Source organism: Cetorhinus maximus, chromosome 4 (genome assembly GCF_964194155.1).
Source record: "Cetorhinus maximus chromosome 4, sCetMax3.hap1.1, whole genome shotgun sequence".
Classification (NCBI taxonomy): Eukaryota; Metazoa; Chordata; class Chondrichthyes; order Lamniformes; family Cetorhinidae; genus Cetorhinus; species Cetorhinus maximus.
The window spans coordinates 62676303-62695232 of record NC_135882.1 but is presented as its reverse complement, the minus strand read 5'-3'; the positions used below and the strand labels follow the sequence as shown (position 1 = coordinate 62695232).

Below are 18930 nucleotides of genomic sequence, written 5' to 3'. Positions count from 1 at the left end.
CCTAATTTCCCAAACAGTACCTTACTGCATTCTAGAAGGTTTTTAAAGAGCTGAAACCTTGAAAAACTTTAGAAGTTCATTTTTTTTTGTTAGGAAATCTTATCATTGAAGTGGAGAGGTTCAGTGAGGTTCCTCCCATGTACTGGTTCCGAAAAATTAGAAGCAGATTTTATTTTGTTTGAAAACTTGACAATGAGCTAGAGATTGTCAGCATTTCTCCTACCCAGCATGAGAGCTGAGATTCAACACAAATAATACTGCTGAACTCAAGCGTCAGCCTCATTATAAACTGGAAACTTCAAGCACTGCAAAAATCAACTGTGACCAGTGGATACTGCAGGGGATAGAATGACCGATAGATACACATAATAAAATTATTTAGCTTCCTTTAAATTAGACTTAATGATTAAATTATTTTATTGGTCGTGCCTCTTTCAAACAAAGGGATACATGCAAATTTGTTTCTCAGTGTCCTCTTCATGGATCAAATGAAAAATACATCACTTTGCACAAAAGCTGAACTTTCGTGAAATGGTTTTCGTGAAGTGGCCCATGAGAAAAATGTACTTTTGCCAACCTTTGATAGCCACATTAAGAGTGTGTTTCAGCAAATAAGATGGCAAGCAAACCTGCTGTAACTTGAAAATATAAGAATTTCAAAGGCAACAAAATCCATGTGAAAATAAAGTTTATGATGGGATACAAGTAAAGATGACTCCTGCTATGAACACTAACTATCTTTGATAATTGGTAAAGTGACAAAACTTTAAAGGTGCAAAAATTCTGAGAATGATTCGAAACTTTCACAATACGAATTTTAATATGTGGAAAACAGAGAATGAAATAACTCTCCACATTGTTTTGTAATTGATTGGTTGCAAAGTGCTTTATGCTGTCCTGAAAACGTGATACGATGTAAATACAAGATTTTCCTTTCCTTTCTCTTACTTGGTCACAATGTTTGTGATAAATAGGCCATTAGTGAAGCCCAATGGACAACTCATGATAACAGTCACATGTGTTACAACACAGATTGCCAGATGGTGAAGGATGGAATTAGAATCTAGTATTTATACGTTCACAAGCTTTCATTTACAGAAACCTGTGCACCTCCAATTCATCAAACGCTGTTTTTGCCTGCTCCTTTATATATGAGCACAGGTGAATCCCCAGTTAATGCCCATAACCTGAATATAATTCAACACCCAATTAGTACACAGTTAACAACATGTGGATTATGAGGACCTCAAGTTGCAATTTCTTTTCACCATACTGCCAGTCATGACATGTTCCTATTCCTAACACACAGCAAGTATCCAAAGGACAGAAATGAATAGCCCAAAAGTTGCTGCCAAGTTGCCATTACTAATGTGCAAATGCAACAGCAACCTCAGATGAGGGCTGATGCATGATTAAATGAGGAAATTGAAAAGTTACAATTTTTAAGCCAAAATGTTTGAAGTTCTTGTATTCAAAATTTTGCAGAAATTACTTAATGGGCGGAATTTTTCATACTTGCTGCATGCTTGGTGGCATGAGCGGACAACATGGCAAGAAGGCCAGAAATAGGTTTCATGACATCGTGAAACCAGTTTGCGATCGTCCGCTCAGTCCGTCGATGGCGGGCCGTGTTCCCCACCAATTGGACATTGGGAATCTCATTGTAATACATCTGCATATCATTATAAGGCCAGCCCACTGGACTCATCCCTCCCCCTCTCCCCTCCCGCCGCTGGATCATCTGTCCATGTTGGCGTGATTGCATGCCGGTGCAGAACACGCTTTGATAAGTGTGACATGAAGACGGGACTTAGTGCCAGGGCCTTGTTCACGTTGAGGACACCCAAGGAGCAGAAGATGCTGGAGCCCTACACAACAGCACACTGGATGAACATCCATGACATGCTAGGTGGATTCTCAGGGACATGGCTCTGCTGCGAAGCAGCTCACTGAAGTTGGAAAGTCAGCGTTGAGGGTTTGCTCACAATGGATGATGGTCAAGGCGGTGGAGAGGAAGGTCCAGCTGTGTTTGGGAAAGGAAGATGTACCGGCGGGTGGGAGAGGAAGATCTAGGATTGACTGGGAGAGGAAGAGGTGTCAGGCTTGAATGAGGTTGGGAGGGGGAGGAAGAAGATGTCAGGATGGGGTGAGGTTGGTAGAGGGGAATGAAGGTGTCAGGATTGGGTGAGGTTGGGAGAGGAGGGGAGGGAGAACGGGGGAGGAGGGGCTGATGGGAGAAGATGGCACCTGAGGGGCAGATGAAGGGGGGGTGGAAGGTGTAAGGGAAGGTGTTCGGAGGGGAGAAGAATGCAGAGGGGGAGGGAGTCCAGGGGGAGGAAGGAGCATGAAGAGGGGAGGGAGTAATGCTGGAGGAAAAAGTAAGGCTGGAGGAAGGAGTTGGGAGGGGGAAGGACTAAGGGTGACAGAAGAAGTGAGGGTGTCTGAAGGAATCAAGAAGGGGGAAGGAATAAACGGGGATGGAGTCCTGTGGAGTAGCAGACCAATTGCACAAGTGTTACTGCTATCGGAGAGTATACGCTGAGAGAACTACACAGATATATAGGTGAGAAGAAATAAGTGGGAGATATGGGGAAGACCAATGATGGCTGATCATAGAAATACAATTTCAAAGAAATTTTCCCATGATCCTCTGTAATATGTACTTTGAATGAGGTACCAAGATAACAGAATGTTGAATTATTAGGGATTGATGTTGACATAAAAGGAGCAAGAAAACAAGGGAGAATTGAGCTCTGTGGTTCCCATTTTTAAGGTGATAGCCAGCCTCCCAAGAGTCAAAAAGCATATCCTTAAAGCATAAGTGTGCACACACTTCTGGTGAGGAAGTGTGGCAGATACCATCTTGGTACAGTGCTTTGCTCATGCACACCTCATGGGCCATCAGCAGCATACAAAGCAGCTGGATCATGACGTCAATAATGCTGATTTGATGACAATACTGCCATTTTCAACTGTCACAACCCAGCCACATGCATTCAATGGCATGAAGGATCCTACACCCACTAGCGCTACTTAAAGGGATAATGAACTATAACTGGTTAATTCCTGGATTAGGTTCTTCTGGCCACTGGTGTAATTCTGTGTATTTATGGAGTTTTATTATCTATGGATAGTGCACCAATAGTTTACATGGAGTGATCTGGTTGGCACTAAAACACTTTTTTGGCGGTTTAAAGGCATGTGCTGATATGGATGGACTGATAGGCCTTCCCCTTGGATATGAACATATCTTGGAGAATGAAGAAGGGTCACAAAGAACAGGGCAAGCTGCTAGAAGAAGAAGGAGGAGGAGTGAGATAAGGGCTCTCAAAAGGAGGCCGTATCTGCTCAGGGTTTTTAGGGAGTGAGGTTGTGTAGCATGAATCATACTACCAGAAATCTTGATATTTGCTCAGCTGAGTACAGGGGGGTGCCTCCTCCATAGTGGCCCAGGCATTGGAAGCATTGTTTGAGGACATCAATAATGTGCTCTATAATATTCCTTGTAGCAGCAAGGCTTCATCGTAGGCCTGCTGTTCATACCTGCCTGTGTCCCAGACCAGATTCATGAACCATATGATCGGTCAAGAACCCTTGTTGCCCATTAGCCAGCCTTTGACTTGCCACATTGGGTCAAATGCAGCTGGCATAGACAACTGTCACAGAATGAAGCAATTGTGACTATTACGAAGGAACAGCTCTGGTTACTACCTATTAGCAGAGAAGCTAAGGAAGAGAAGAAGGAGTAAGAAGTGGAGGAGGAGGAATGTCAACAGGAAGAGGAATGGAGGATACAACGTAGACACCACTTTCTGCCCGGGCTTTATGCATCAAAGAATTCATGTGTGATATCAGTAGCCTCAACGATAACACCCCATTCACCAATACTTCCACACTCTTTATCTCTCCTCCATCGCTGATCATCATTTCTTCCACTTTCAACAACTCAAAGGTAAAAGCCAACAGAAAATGCATATTCCAACCTGAATTTAAGAATTAAAACATGATATAATAAACACAAAAAACCTCATTACGCTTGTGCATTTCCTTAGTGCCTCTTCTGTGTGTCTTTGCCTATCCTAATACCCCTATAGCTGCCATACATGTGGTGGAAGATTGTTGAACTTCAGTAGAGGACAGAGGAGATGGCCTTGGAGGGCAACCTTGAGCAGCTCTCAGCCTAGAAGGCCGAGTTTCAGATTACATCATTGCTGTCTAGGCTGCAGTAGTCTGGCCTGGCTGATTGACAGGCAACAGCAAGGGCGCTGGTTGAGTGACAGTGGTGGAAGAATAAATGCTGTCATTCTGAGAGCAGATGACAGGTTTGTTCTCCACAAAGCCACTGCCACTCCACTGAGATGGTGTCTCAGCTATCCTAGTAACCTATTGGAGAACAGATTGATGGAGTGCAGTGGTGCTTTGGAAGTCCCTTTGAACACAGGTATCCAGAGCCATGATGGTAGCAGCCTGAGCGTGCATGGCAGCAATCAGACCTTGGTGGAATGGAAGGTGAGACATTAACCATAAGCTGATTCCACAGCTGTGCTGGTGGAGGTGACCGTCTGTTATGTGTTGAAAAGACCTGTGCCAAGTTGGTGCTGGATTGTCCATGCTCCTTGACATTGAGTGCAGGCATTCTGGCAGGCGTTCCAATGCATCATGCAAATGGATGTGTAAAGCGACCTGTCTTCTGTAACCTGGCCTATTGAAGCCCTCCTCTGAATTCTCTGCAGCAGAACTAATCTGACACCTGCGTTATCCTCTCTCTTAACCCTGGCTCCTGCGCACTTGTGCCCAGAGTCTCATCTCCTCTGATTCCGCTATCCCAGCCTCTAAAACACCTCTAAAAGCAGTGTCAGTATCTGAGATGGTGACTGTGAAATTGAGTGGTGGTGTCTCTTCATTTTCACTGTCTTCTTCTCTTCATTGACTTCCTGGGCAAGTTCTAATTCCAGGCTGAAATGAAAAAGGGTTGGGTTGTGTTGAAGGGAGAAGACAAAGTAGGAAGTTTTTTTTATTCATTCACGGGATGTGGGCTTTGCTGGTTAGGCCAGCATTTATTGCCCATCCCTAGTTGCTCTTGAGAAGGTGATGGTGAGCTGCCTTTTTGAACTGCTGCAGCCCATGTGGTGTGGTACACGCACAATGCTGTTAGGAAGGGAGTTCCAGGATTTTGATCTAGCGACAGTGAAGGAACGGCGATATATTTCCAAGTCAGGATGGTGAGTTACTTGGAGGGGAACTTCCAGGTGGTGGTGTTCCCATCTATCTACTGACCTTGTCCTTCCAGATGGTAGTGGTCGTGGGTTTGGAAGGTGCTGTCTAAGGAGCCTTGGTGAATTCCTGCAGTGCATCTTGTAGATCGTGCCCACTGCTGCTACTGTGCGTCAGTGTTGGAGGGAATGAATGTTTGTGGATGTGGTGCCAATCAAGCAGGCTGTTTTGTCCTGGACGGTGTTGAGCTTCTTCAGTGTTCTGGGAGCTGCACTCATCCAGGCAATTAGGAAGTATTCCATCACACTCCTGACTTGTGCCTTGTAGATGGTGACAGGCTTTGGGGAGTCAGGAGATGAGCTACTCGTTGCACGATTCCTAGCCTCTGACCTAGCCGCAGTATTTATATGGCTAGTCCAGTTCAGTTTCTGGTCAATGGTAACCTCCAGGATGTTGATAGTGGGGGATTCAGTGATGGTAATGCCATTGGACATCAAGGGGTGATGGTTGGATTCTCTCTTGTTGGAGAAGGTCATTGTCTGACACTTGTGTGGTGCGAATGTTACTTGCCACTTGTCAACCCAAACCTGGATATTGTCCCGGTATTGCTACATTTGGACATGGACTGCCTCAGTATCTGAGGAGTCACAAATGGTGCTGAACATTGTGCAATCATCAGTGAACATCCCCGCTTCTGACCTTGTGATGGAAGGAAGGTGATTGATGAAGCAGCTGAAGATAGTTGGGCCTAGGACACTACCCTGAGCAACTCCTGTAGTGATGTCCTGGAGCTGAGATAACTGACCTCCAACAACCACAACCATCTTCCTTTGTGCTAGGTATGACTCCAACCAGTGGAGAATTTTCTCCCTGATTCGCATTGGCTCCAGTTTTGCTAGGGCTCCTTGATGCCACAGTCGGTCAAATGCTGCCTTGATGTCAAGGGCAGTTACCCTCACCTCACCTCGGAAGTTCAGCTCTTTTGTACATGTTTGAACCAAGGCTGTAATGAGGTCAGGAGCTGAGTGACCCTGGTGGAACCCAAACTGGGCATCAGTAAGCAGGTTATTGCTAAGCAAGTGACGCTTAATAGCACTATTGATGACCCCTTCCATTAGTTTACTGATGATGGAGAGTAGACTGATGGGGCGGTAATTGGCTGGGTTGGATTTGTCCTGCTTTTTTCTGTACAGGACATACCTGGGCAATTTTCCACATAGCTGGGTAGATGCCAGTGTTGTAGCTGTACTGGAACAGCTTGGCTAGGGGTGCGGCAAGTTCTGGAGCACTAGTCTTCAGTACTATTGCCGGAATATTGTCAGGGCCCATAGCCTTTGCAGTATCCAGTGCCTTCAGCCATTTATTGATATCACGTGGAGTGACCGAATTGGCTAAAGACTGGCATCTGTGATGCTGGGGACCTCCGGAGGAGGCCGTGATGGATCATCCACGTGGTACTTCTGGCTGAAGATTGTTGCGAATGCTTCAACCTTATCTTTTGCACTGCTGTGCTGGGCTCCTCCATCATTGAGGATGGGGATATTTATGGAGTCTCCTCCTCCAGTGTGTTGTTTAATTGTCCACCACCATTCATGACTGGATCTGACAGGACTACAGAGCTTAGATATGATCTGTTGGTTGTGGAATTGCTTAGTTCTGTCTACCACTTGCTGCTTATGCTGTTTGGTATGCAAGTAGCCCTGTGCTGTAGCTTCACCAAGTTGACACCTCATTTTTAGGTATGCCTGGTGCTGCTCCTGGCATGCCCTCCTGCACTCTTCATTGAACCAGGGTTGACCCCCTGGCTTAATGGTAATGGTAGAGGGGGGGATATGCCGGGCCATGAGGTTACAGATTGTGTTCGAGTACAACTCTGCTGCTGCTGATGGCCCACAGCGCTTCATGGATGCCCAGTCTTGAGTTGCTAGATCTGTTCGAAATCTATCCCATTTAGCATGGTGGTAGTGCCACACAACACGATGGAGGGTATCCTCAATGTGAAGGTGGGACTTTGTCTGCACAATGACTGTGCGGTGGTCACTCCTACCGATACTGTCATGGACAGAAGCATCTGCGGCAGGCAGGTTGGTGTGGATGAGGTCAAGTATGTTTTCCCCCCTTGTTGGTCCCCTCACTACCTGCCACAGACCCAGTCTAGCAACTATGTCATTTAGGACTCAGCCAGCTAGGTCAGTAGTGGTGCTACAAAGCCAATCTTTGTGATGGACTTTGAAGTTCCCCCACCCAGAGTACATTCTGTGCCCTTGTCACCCTCAGTGCTTCCTCCAAGTGATGTTCAACATGGAGGAGCACTGATTCATCAGCTGAGGGATGGCTGTATGTGGTAATCAGCAGGTTTCCTTGCCCATGTTTGACCTGATGCCATGAGACTTCATGGGGTCCACAGTCGATGTTGAAGATTCCCAGGGCTACTCCCTCCCAACTATATACCACTGTGCCACCACCTCTGTCCTGCTGGTGGGACAGGACATACTCAGGGATGGTGATGGTGAAGCTGGGACATGATCCGTGTGATTCCTTTTGGATGACTATGTCAGGCTGCTTCTTGGCTAGTCTGTGAGGCAGCTCTCCAAATTTTGGCACTAGCTCCCAGATGTTAGTAAGGAGGACTTTGCAGGGTCGAACAGGGCTGCGATTGCTATTGTCATTTCTGATGCCTAGGTCGATGCTGTGTGTTGCGTCTAGTTTCATTCCTTTTTTGTGACTTTGTAGTGGTTTGTTACAACTGAGTGGCTTGCTAGGCCATTTCAGAGGACATTTAAGAGTCAACCACATTGCTGTGGGTCTGGAGTCACAGGTACGCCAGACCAGGTAAGGATGACAGTTTTCCTTCCCCAAAGGACATTAGTCAACTAGATGGGTTTTTACAACAATCGACAATGGTTTCATGGTCATCATTAGACTTTTAATTCCAGATTTTTATTGAATTCAAATTCCACCATCTGCAGTGGCGGGATTCGAACCCAGGACTCCAGGTTTCCCTGGGTCCCTGGATTACTAGTCCATTACTAGTACATTCTTACACCCTCTGTAGCCTCTTAATGTGAAAAGATTGAGTGATAAGTGCGAGAAGGAGGGTTAGGTATGTGAATACCCTCATCTTCAATCTCTTCAGTGCTGCCAGTGGCCACGGTTTCAGCAATACCTCTTCTCATGATGTTCAGCATCTCCATGGTGTTGAAACATGCAGGCACACTTGCCCTCCTGCCACTGCCTGCTGTTATGCAGTGCCTGCTCCTGCAAGAAAGATGGAAGGGTGTCAGTGAATGTCATGCAATCTTTTTGGGCAATGCAGCTGTCATGGTTGAATAGCTGCAGTATATACTTGCTGTGAGGCTTGCAACAGTGCTAAGTTTGTGAGGATGAGGTAAAGCATATGAATGGTAGGGCTGAGTTCTGATTGATAGAGATCATTGGTAGATGAGTAATGGCATGTAGTGAATTGAACAGTGGATGAGGCTAGTGATGCTGATAAATATCTCATTTGAAGAATAAGTCACTCACCTTGAAAATTCATGTGAGATTATGAAACTACCTCCAGCACTGCATCCATATTCTTGGAGCAACACTCTTGGCATTGACCTCCACTGTGATTTCTTCCCACTGCCTCCTGAGCATGAGTCAGGAGGACTCCTGTCTCTGCAGATACAGGACATCTCCCCTCCATACCACCTCTTTCACCAAAGCCTTCAGTGCAGTTCCATGATAACCTTGGAGTTCATTCTCTTGCATGTTCAGCCATTGCTCAAATTGTCACAGCACTGATTCAGATTTTAAAAAAACTCCCACTACTTGTTGCAGCCACAATGCATCTCCCCTTTAAGAAGAAAATTGCAATATCAGATCCCATGTTGGTGCATGCAGTCAGTGAACAGCACAGGGAGTGCTGGTTGCAAGCAGGAATCATTTTAAAGAACAGCCAGCACAAATTAACTGTGTTGTCTGCAACGCAGTGAATGGGCATTGTTTAAACCATTGCCTTGCCTATTTTCTCCTCCGGCCTGTCTTGTTGCAAATAATTAATATTATCATTCCAATGTTTGAAAAGAATGGGTCAGTGACCTAGTAACTGGTGAACGGTATTTTTTCCCTTGGCATAGTAGATTTATTTAACTAAATAGATCATACTGAGGTTTTCTTAACCTTTTTTAATGACCATTCTTCCTGTGAAAGAGGAATATGGACTAATGCCATGTTGCTTTGTTTTGCTGGGTTAGCTGAATTATTTGGTTCATCGATGGCAGCTTGCAGTTTGATTTAGAGCTGATCTATGTTCAAGTTCTCTTGGCATGAAACAGAAATGCTTCTTCCAGCTTATGTGTGAGATCCAAGGCCAAGCTGTGAGGTGGGGTTGTGGGAAAAGGGAAATAATGGCAGCAAGCAGGGATGGAAACCTATCACTGAGTACCCTAAAGGAAGAGTCACGTTCAACCTGGCCAAGTTTCTTCACCAAACACTTCACATGGGTGAAGTATCATCAGAAATGGACCCAAGGTTTGTTTAATGGAAATTACTGGATGCAGAGCATCCAGGAACTTCCAAACATTTATTAACTATATACAAATATGTACAGGAATAGATAAGCACTTTGAGTTCTAGATACACGTGAGCTGACATCACTGATTTATATTAGCTATTAGCATAACAGCTATTAACCCTTTATGCTATATCTCCACCCAAGTTTTTCATTCTACTCGTTAAACTATTCATTAACTATTTACGCATCCTACTCACCAATCCCCCACCCCAGAGCATCTTGCGCCAGTTTGCTTCAATTCCCAACTGTGTTCCAGGCTCACTTAAAGGACATGTAAGACACATGTACTCCATGTTCTTCCTGGAATGCACTTAAATCAGTAGACAGATTCCTGTTTCTAGTATACAGCATGAAGGTGATAAATAGGCGTTCCCTGTTTCTCCTTCTTCTTTGTACCCCATTTAGAGGGCATGCTGCTGGCTGCTCTTTCTTGAAAGAGTGAGACTTGGTCAGCTTCTGTTAAGGTTTGCACAGCTGTACTGGCTTTGCAATCTTCTGATCCAGCAATTCCGGGGTGCATGGCAAAAGCAGCTGTTGCTTAGGCACATTCAGTGATTCCTGTACCCCGACTGAAGTGTTGCGCATTCCCAATGTTTCATTCAAGGATGAATCAGATGGACAAACAGAAGAATGAAGATTATTCTCAAGCGGAGTTACTGATACTTCAGTCAATACTGTGGGGTTTTGTCTTTCTGCTTGTGGTTGTCTGGAATGTGCACACTCTGCTTTCATGTCAGTGTGAGTTTGCTGTTCACTAATTATTGGCATTTTGAGAACTTCAGCAGGCAAGGCAACATCTGGATTAGAGCAGGATGCCACCTTGGGTTCTGTGACTATGCCATGTTTTACTTGGTCAGGTTGTTGTTCTTCTGCCTCTACTAGGTTCAGAGAAGTTGCACTTCCTTATACTTTTGAAGTGGGTGTGAGATCAGTAGCTAGGATATCAGCTGTTTCAGTCACTTCTTCAGCCTTGACATCAGGGTTTGGGGAGTCAGTATTTTGTTCTACACTTCTTTCACTGGCCATTGTTGGAGCTTCTGTTCCTGATTTCTTTTTATGAAAGTCAGTTCCTACATCTGGTTGTTCTGTCATCAGTGATTTTATCAGATAGTCAAGTGGATTGGCATCCTGGTCACTTTCAGCAGTAATGTTCCAGTAGTGGTAGCTTGGTTATGGTCCTCATCCTTCAAAAAGTAGTGCGAGGTCCAGGATTTCCTCCTTTAGCTAGTCACTGTGGTCAGTGGTGGTCTGGTCTCCTCCTTCATCCATCTTCTCCTCAAAGAGTAACCTAGTTCCAAAATGTCTTCCTGTGGCTGCAGGTGTGGCGCTTCCTGAATGGAGACTAGTTAAAGTTGGTCTGGGCTGACTTGGGTTTCCACTGCTACTGGTGAATAAAGAAGCTGCAAAGCTACACATGCTTCTCTGCTTAATAAAGAGCAATCTTGATTATGAATAATGTCGGTAAGTTCCCTTCCATTATCTCGAAGTTTGGCAATCATCTGCCATTGCACCTTGAGTGGGGTGCCCCCGACCATGAAATTGAGTTGTAGATGGTTAGAGAAACTTGGGTTTAAGCCATTGTATGGTATCAGAAAAAATGGACGCCCTGCGTAAAACTCCTGCCCAACTTAAAATTGGTTTTGTGACTGTTGACTATGATATCTGCACTTCAAAAGGTCTCCTTGGGTTTTGCAAGTTCACCCAAGAAAGGCATTTTGTGTTACCCTGTATCTTCTATTTCTTGGATACAGTTTGATCTGATTGGTCTCCCTTTAAATTTTTGAAAGGGAGGCTATTGGTTGCAGCATGCTGCTTTAAAATGGCCGCTCCGCTGGCAGGCATGACACTCTGCATGTATGGTGGGACATTCTTTGCACCTATGGGGTTTTTTGACACCACAATGAAAGCACTGGATAATGGTGGCGATCCCCCTCTCTTCTTTCTGGGTCTGCTTTTTATTGGGTGCATTGGTACCTCTATTGCCCACATACCGGGCTGAGTCTGTAGCCTGAACCCACAAATGTTCCTTATCACCCCAGCTTAAAACTTGGTTCTGTTTCCGAAGCTCAGCCTGTCTTGCTAATTGAATTGCCTTGGATAATGTTAGATCTTCTCTGGACTGCAAAAAGTCAAATAAGCCATCACCAGGGATGCTCACCATAATAGGGTCTCAGATAAGCTCCTCTTTTAGAACCCCATACTCGCAACTATCAGCCGAACAATGCAGGTCATTAATGAAAGAATCAATGGATTCCTTAGATTCCTGAGAGCACCTGTTAAACCTCACTCAGTCTATAATAATGTTCCTCTGAAACCTGAACTATGAATTTAAAGCTTTAATAACTTCTTCATAGGTTGCTCGGTCCTCATTAACAATCTGTTTCACTAAAATGTCAGCTGCGCTGGTACCAATGGAATAGAGGAGTGTGCTAACCTGCTCTTTATCAGGCTCCTGTGTGAATGCTGAAGCAGTCATACACCTGTTGCATCTTTGAAGCCTGTTTTTCCAGTGTGCTGCTTGGTCAGCACCTTCCAGGTGGTCAAAGAAGTCAGGTAGAGGTAGAGCCTTTTCTGGTTGTCTGTTACTTCAATCGACTGTTTTGGGACTCTGTTAGCACTTTTCTTTCCAATTCCTTGTTGCAGTCATTCCCTCCCTGCTGTATCCTTGATGGCTTTCACTTTCCCACCACTGGCAATTTTGTTGGAATCCTTGTGATTCGGTTAGTTTACCACTGCCACCATGATGTAACAACTGAAATGGAGCCAGGGAGTGTTTGACACAGCCTACAGAAAACAGGGCAACTGTGAACTTCTAAATATTCATTAATTATATATAACTACATACAGGGACAGATAAGCACAAGTTTCCTCCCAGAGGCATCTCTCTGAGTTCTAGAGACACATGATCTGACATCACTGATGATGTATATTAGGGATTAGCATAATAGTTATTAACCCTTTATACTACACTGGGGGCCTGGATTAACCTGTTGGTGGCGAGTAAGCTTGGTGTGTGGTATTGGATATGTTGGCATGTCAGGACGTGTCTGTCAGTGCAGAAAAAAACCTTCTGGAATGGCAATTTCAATAACTTCAGATCATACCCATTGCCTCCATTTCTTGGGCAACTGGTGTTGGTAATGGTTCTGTTGTTGCCATTTCTACATCCTCTAGACTGATATTCTGATTTTTTACTTGACCCTCTACCATTCCATTTTACACCATTATGCCTTTTGTTATTCAATCATTCCTGCCTTGCACCCTATCACAGACTTTCCTTTTTGTTCTTCCCGTCTCCCCTTTTTGTTGGTTCTGCTCCTATTTATAAATTGTTAACTCACTAACTGCCCAAAGGTTATAAACCTGAAACATTATCTCTATTTCTCTCTCCCTAGATGTTGCCTGACCTGTCTCCCCAGTGACTAGCCATGTGAGAAGCCTGAAAAGGAATCCCTTTAAGGTTCCTTGCGGGCTTCCGGGGATCCCTCATTCAATTGCACTTACAGCTTGAATGAGGGATCCGGCATTGGAAAGTGGGGGGCCGGCTAAGAACCACTTCCCAGCCCTTGCTGCTGAACCTCTCCCCAACCTCCCCTGCAACCTCCACCCTGCAAACCCCCTCCTGCCTCACTCATTTGTGGCCTGGTCCCTTGGTGATCCTGGGCCTCGGGAGGTAGAATTACTGGCAGCAACCATAGCCTTTCCAGTAACACTGCTGACCAATGAACAGCTGTAGGCAGTAGCATTGAAGATTATTTCCAGCATTTTCAGTTTTTAATATTGAATGCATACATATTGGATATTGGATGAGAAATATTTGGGACTTGAGATGATCAGTGCTGGAATCTGTTGCCTGAAGTGTTTAATCTGTTGTGACATTGTGGGAGGGGGGCGGTGGTGGGGACCTAATGATCTTATGATCAGCAGAATTTTGCAAATGGATTCATACCTTTTATGGGGAGAACTGCTGCACTTCATGGTTCTTGTGACAAGCATTGAGTATGTACTCACCCCAGCCCACAGCAACAGATCAAATCTGACATCAGTTGTCTATTGACAATCCTTCTTGGGAGCAGGAGATGGAGTGAGGGAGAGGTGCAGGGGTGGGGAAGAGTAGTAAGTAGGTCCAAGATAACACATCTGGTGCTGGAAGTTTGGAACTATATCAACCCTCTGTGTTAGACTCTGCCAACTAATACTAGAGTCAGGTAGGATGACAGTGTTCTTGACCGGCCAGAAACCCTGGTTCACTAATGGGATTTGAAGGGTTGGATTCTGCTCATTCAGTTCCGGATGACATTAGAAAACAATGGTTAATAGCTAGGATGGTTCTGGTAGGTTTCCACTGCTTGACCAACAAATATTTTGTGCTATAAGCTGCGGTGTTTAAGCCGATCAAACGCTTTCAGCACCTTTGTGGATCCCTAAGTTGTGGTCCTTGTCAATAGCCACTGTGGAGTCACAGCGCTTATCACTAATTCATGCATTGACCTCTTCTCCCCATTTCTCTGGAACCAAATCCTCCATTAGCAGCTCAAATTGCTCCATCTCTCCTGCCTCTCATTTAAATCCTTGTCATGTCCGACCCTCCATCATCATCCCTCTTTCAACTTATCCAAAGTGCTGCCTGAATATCTTGTCCTGCACCAAGTCCTATTAATCAACGTTTCAAACCTTGGTGACATAATTCCCAATTTGCTAGATTAGGGCAGAATCATCCCAGACTTGCACTAAGTGTGGTAGCCAGCGGGTAAAACGACATTTTACCCACCGGCCGCAATGACAGCTTTTCACGCCGTATCACCCCAAACCTGCTGCCTTAATTATGCATTCCCGGGAAACACGCCATTTCCATGACAGCTGGGCTCTCTTTCGCCCGCCACGCCATTACCTCGCCGCTTCATCTCGCCGGGTGCCACAATCAAAGTGCAGCCGCGTGCACACCTCTCAGTGCTTCCAGCCCATGACTGCTGCAAAGAAGACAAGGCCCTGAAATGCAAAAAGACTGCAGCCCCCAGGTTCAGTGATGCATCCCTTGATCGCCCTTTGGACACAGTGGAGTCTGGCTATGATGTCCTCTAACCTTGCTCTGGCCACAGGATGGACAGCAACATTAGCAATCTGACTTGGGAGGTGGTGGCAGTGGCGGTTAGTGCTAACGCCCTTCAAAAGAGGGCAGCCACCCAGTGCCGCAAGAGGATGAATGATCTCATTCATTCCACCAGAGTAAGTCATTCTTCTCATCACTCTCAGCTCACACACTCACAAACCAATCACACATCCACAGGGTCCTCACTCACTGCCAATTCAAGGGACATCAGGGCGTCAGGGACTTCCCAGGTCCCCGGCAGTTGGAGGACTGGTGGAGGCCAGAAATTTGCTGAGTCCGAGTCAGATGACGAGCCTCTGGACTCGGTCAGGTCACAGTTGCTGGAGCTGCAAAGGCAAGTTCAGGAACATCAGGAAGGGATGTCCGTTGCACTCCTCAGATTGCAAGGCACGATGGAGGAGTCCGTCCGCGTTCAGGCTGAGGTGATAGCACTAGCACGCCAACGCACCGAGGTCAACGCTGGTAGGATGGCAGCTGCCATGGAGACCTTGGTCCAGGACATCGCTCCTGCACTGCTGTGCGGGCTGAACTCCATCACTGACACCATAGTTGGCCACCAATAGTGTGTACACAAGAGGGGTGTTGGCAGCCCGATCCCACTCTAGCTGCCTCTTCTCCTCAAGGAGTCAACCATGGGGCCTTGGGCACCCATAGGGAGGAGGATCAGCGTATGCACACTCCGGGGCCATCCATCCAGGTGCCTTCGGGAATGTCCGACTCATCCAAATCCCCTCTTCCCTTGACCTCAGCAGCTCCAGCTCCACAGGCCGAGGAGAGTGCCACTGCCACACGTCGGGACCCCGAAAGCAGGCCGGGGACCCCCAGGTCTCGGCCCTCCAGATGACGCCTGCCAAAGTCATCACAGACAGAGCGTCACAGTCAGCAGGCTGCCTCCACCTCCACTGTGGATGTTGGGGAAGCACCAAAACGTAGTGGCTGGGGTAGGAAGGTTAAGAAGATGCACAGCCTGGGCACGGGTGTTAATCACTTGTACATACTGTTCAGTATTGTCAATAAACCCCCAAGAATGTCTCCCTGCCTGTGGCTCCTTGTTCTGATGAGCAGTGTTTGTGTCACTCAGATGTGAAACTTTTCTGCACAAGATAAAGGCAGGTGTCTCAGTCCAGGGCCTCTTCCCTGTGCTCTGTGCAGCCTTCAGGCCACAGTGATGGTCCAGCCTCACACTCCCTGGATGCAATAGTGATGCCTGCACCTTGGCAATGCTGGTCATTGCTGCCAGGATGTGGTGGGCAGATGCCACAGAGTTCTCTCATTCTCTCGGTATGCTCCAATCATGTCGATGTGGCAGCCCCTGAACTGCCTCAGCTGCGGAGGAATGGTCACTTTATACAAGGTTTCCCTAATATGTGGCTGCTTCCTTCGCCCACTCTCCCTCCCCTCTCCCCCCCCGCCGCGCATGTGCTTGTGCGCTACCTTCAACCGCAGGGCAGCCTTGCCGTCCCGCCAAAGTTGCCTCAACCACCTTTGCACCACCGCCATACCCCCCCACGCACCCCAACCTTGAAGTCCAACAGACGTCCCCTGTGAGCGTTTCACAACGTTACTGTGCACTCACCTCTGAGTTCCCCTCAGCCTGCCCAATGCATGCCTTTTACATGCTGTTGTGAAACATGTGGGCGTGATGGGCAGACGATCCAGCGGGGGGAGGATGAGTCTGGCAGGCTGGCCTTATAATGATATGCAGATGTATTACAATAAGGTTCCCAACATCTGATGGCGGGAAACGCAGCCCGCTATCGACAGGCTGAGCGGACAATCGCAAACTGGTTTCACGACGTTGTGAAACTGATTTTTGGCCTTCTCACCATATTAACCACTCACACCACCAAAATCGCCCAACGCCAGTGGGCATGGTCGATTCTGCCCTTTGTAAATTTAACCTCCTTGTCCTCATTTTCAAATGCCTCTGTGGCACTGATTCATTCTACCTCTACAATTTCCTTTCTCTACCCCTGCATCTTTAGGCTCTTTTGACTCCTCTTTGCACTCCCGCTCTCCTCTGCACCATTGGTGGCAGAGCTTTCAGCCTTCTCGGACACTCTATCTGGAAATCTTTCCCTAAAGCCTATTGCCTTTCCACTTTTCTCTCTCTCCCGAAAGCTTTTGACCAGGATTCTAGCCATTCCCACTCCTAAGGCAGTATTTAATGGAGCTGCTGTGGGTCTTGCTCAGTGAGAGCCCTGCGTCACCTCCTTTGGGGAAGGCCCACCATTTTATGTGCCTCGCAGGACCTTGACTGGGCAGCAGCAGGCCTTCCCCAGGATCAAGGACCTTGGGGTATAAGTCATGCCCACGGAGAGCTGCCAGTCAATCAGAGGCAGTGCCACCTGAAAGGCAGTGCCTGCTCCTGGTAATGCTGCCACTTGTGGCCCAGAATCACCAAGGGACCCAGGCCACAAATGAGTGATGGCAGGAGGGGAGGAGGGAGGGGGGTCAGCAGCGAAGGCAGGGAGGTGGTTCTCAGTGGGTTTCCCACTTCCTGATGCCGGATCCCTTGATCAAGCACTGAGTGCCTTTGAAGCCCACAATCAACACCAACAGGGTTTGCTATTTTGGGCTTCCCACATGGCAAATCGCCTGCCAGTCACTAGGTGGGCATTAATTGCACACATAAGGGCCTCAATCAGCAGCGCAGGAAAGCTGTCCATGAGCCCTCCCATCGGAGACTTAATCGGGACAGCCCATCCCACCACTATCCCACCCAATTAAATGCCCCCCACCACCAAACGCGCCACAGGGGAGGACATTAAATTCCTTTCCTAATCTTTTCCTACATGACTTGCCATCTGTTTTCTTATCTATTTCTATTTGTCAAGTCTATTGAGAACTTTATAGATTGGTGACCTTGTCTAAATGCAAGTAGAAGCAGTTGTGGCACCAAAGTTCTCCGAACTTGTGCACATTTGAAGACAGCAAGTGCACTCTACTAGAAATAAACTTTACCTGTGAAGACTACACAGAATCTGCTTTAAGGACTTACGCACATTGGTGGGTTTTTGCACATCAGACACCCTTGCTCGATGAAATAAACTACAGCAGAGTGATTAAATTGAACCCAGTAATGCCATTAATTGCTTTCAGGACACCTTCAACAACCTGTTACTGCTTTTTCAAATGTATTTTGGTAGCTGGGAACTTTTATCAACAGCAGTTGAATGTTTTGCTATTGGGCTTTCTCCAGATCTCACATTTATTAGTAGCAAAATTACTGATATCCAGAAAATCACCTCTACTTTATTTTTGTTATATGTTTATATCACAAATTGCTTTTGCTGTTGATGCAGTGCATGGGTTTATAGGATGCCATTGTTTAAAATTTTTCAAAACTTTTCCCTCAATTTTTCCTCAATGATTTAGTAATCATCTAACAGCTATTTGGATGGAAGGATTGTTCTAGAAGTGGAATTTTCTGCCTAAAGTTTACATTCTTATCTCCTACTTATTCCACAGGGGAAGTTTGTCATTAACTACTTTTATCCACATTCATGAAAATGCAGTGATGACAGTGCTTCTTATTAAAAGGGGTTACCACCACTACCTTGCTGCTTGTGCAGTTTTGACCACATCTCTCCAATGGTTGACTCTGACTACAATTTTTGATACCACCCCTGCAACCTTTGATCCAAGGGAGCAGCTGCAGCATGGCCAATGAGAAGAGAGAGCAGCAAGATCAAAAATTCTGGTGAGGGTGATACACATCAAGATCGTGTTTTCATTACATGCATTGGCCTTCATGACAAATCCTTCATCCTTGTCATGGTGAATTCATTTGCATCAGAATTTCACCTATTGAAATAAACACTCCTCTTCAGTGAAGTAATGTTGACACCATCAAATAAATTCACCTTAACCCTAAGATTGACCATAACCTTAAACCAAAGCCATCCTTTACTTGAACACCAAGCCCAACACTCAGCCAACTTTGGAAATCTTTTGAGAAAATCAAAATCAGATCTACAAGTACCAGTGAGACAAAAACCAGAACAGTATCCTGGACCTCCCTGACCCACTGTAAATCCTATCAACT

General features: G+C 46.1%; 1 long non-coding RNA gene across 3 annotated transcripts in view; it reads right to left on the bottom strand.

The window, feature by feature from the left end:
- LOC144679641 (uncharacterized) overlaps positions 1-18930 on the bottom strand; it is a 234115-nt gene that overhangs the window by 174698 nt on the left and 40487 nt on the right. The gene's annotated exons all lie outside the window — the stretch shown is intronic.